The sequence below is a fragment of the Chrysochloris asiatica genome, unplaced genomic scaffold, assembly GCF_000296735.1.
Source record: "Chrysochloris asiatica unplaced genomic scaffold, ChrAsi1.0 scaffold00754, whole genome shotgun sequence".
Lineage (NCBI taxonomy): Eukaryota > Metazoa > Chordata > Mammalia > Afrosoricida > Chrysochloridae > Chrysochloris > Chrysochloris asiatica.
The window spans coordinates 1-1,734 of record NW_006409272.1 but is presented as its reverse complement, the minus strand read 5'-3'; positions in this window follow the sequence as shown (position 1 = coordinate 1,734).

Genomic DNA, 1,734 nt, shown 5'->3' with positions numbered 1-1,734 from the left:
GCGGTTCGAGCTCACCAGCCGCTCCTTGGAAACCCTATACAGGGTCGCTATGGCCTGGAACCAACTGGACGCCACTTCACAAGGTCAGAGAACTGGGAGTCTCTCAGGGTGAGGAGACTTGGGGTCTATCTTAGGGTGAGGGATGGAGTCCTGGGGTGGCACTGTAGGGTAAGCACTAGACTGCAAGGTCGGCGGTTATGAGTCGGAACCGACTCCAGGCACTTAACAACGACAACAGCAGTGTGAGGGAACTTCGGTCTCTTAAAGTCAGGAGACTTGGGCTGAGGCAACTTGGGATCTCCTAGTCCAAGGGTCTCGGAAACGGAGGAGATTTCCGCTCCCTCAGGGTGAGGAGAAGGGAGGATTTTAGGAGAAGAGGATTTGGGGTCTTTCCGGGTGAAGAAATCCGTTGCCCTTAGACAGACAGGATTTGGGGTGCACCAGGATCAGTGCGCTTCAGACTCAGGAGATTCAGGGCCTCTCAGGCTGAGGGAATCCAGGGCCGCAGACAAAGGATTTCCGTCTGGAATTATTGGAGGTCTCTGAGACTGAGGCGATTAGGAGTCTCTATGGAGGAGAGATTTCAGGGTTCCCAGACTGAGGGGAATTGAGCTCCTTCAGGGGCAGGATATTTGAGGGGCTAAGGAGGAGCCCTTGTGTGGCGCTGTGGGTAAGCACTGGACTGCTAACCGCAAAGTCGGCAGTTCTGGGAAACCCTCCCTTCCCCACGACTGGACGGCAGTCAGTTTGGTTTGGGTTGTGGAAGGATGAAGGGGTCTGGGGTTCCTCAGGGTAAGGAGATTTGGGGTCTCTGATGCTGAGGGGATGAGGGGGACCAGGAATTTGGCAGGATTTGAGGCTGCTGGTAGTGAGGAGATCTGGAGTCTCGTGCTGATGGTTCATGAGGGTTTAGAAGGGTTTTGAGGAATGGTAGAAGCACCCCGAGTCCTGTCAGTCGCCTCGGCTTTCCCGCGTCCTCTCTCAGGACCTGGACTCTCCGGCTCTCAGTAAGGTCCAGAACGCAGAGGTTAGCATCCGCTTTTAAAGCTCTGTCAGGTGCAAGCCGCCAATCAGCGCGCTACCAGAGCGGTCTGGCCAATCGGCAGTCAGGGTGGGACTAAAGAGACAGCATTGTGGGCGGAGCCTCGTTTGTCAGGCACGGCAAAGGACCCAGTCAGGGATTGGGATGTAGGCGTGACACCCGATCTTCCCTCCCCATGAAAGGTCCCGTGGGCCCCCCTCCACCCCAGGGTAGGCTTCCAGTGGGTGGGGCAGTCCTGGCAGCTGGGGTCTTCATCCGGGCTTTCAGGGGTCATGTCTGAGGGGTGGATTCCGAAAGCTCCCTCGTGCCCCCCTTTGAGGGGCAGTTGCTGGGCGACTCGTGGCGTGGAGGGGGCCTCGCGGAGGGACGGAGGGACCGAGGGACGGGGTGCTCAACACGTGTAAAGATTTATAATTTCAATGCATTGAACCACACCACGTGATCACTCACTTCCAAACCAAGCCTAGTTTTTTGTCTTGACCTGGAAGAGGGTTTGAAAGAGCTGTTTTATGACCCTGAGTTTTCCCACATGCTCTAACCAGAGTTAACATTAGGAAAAGAAACAGTGTAATCTTTATAAAAGGGAGACGCCCACTTCCTTTCTGGCTGCACAGACAGGAGAGTTTATAAAATGACATTCCTCCTAAATGGGAAAGATCTAATTGGATTAAGATCTGTCATCCCATCTATGG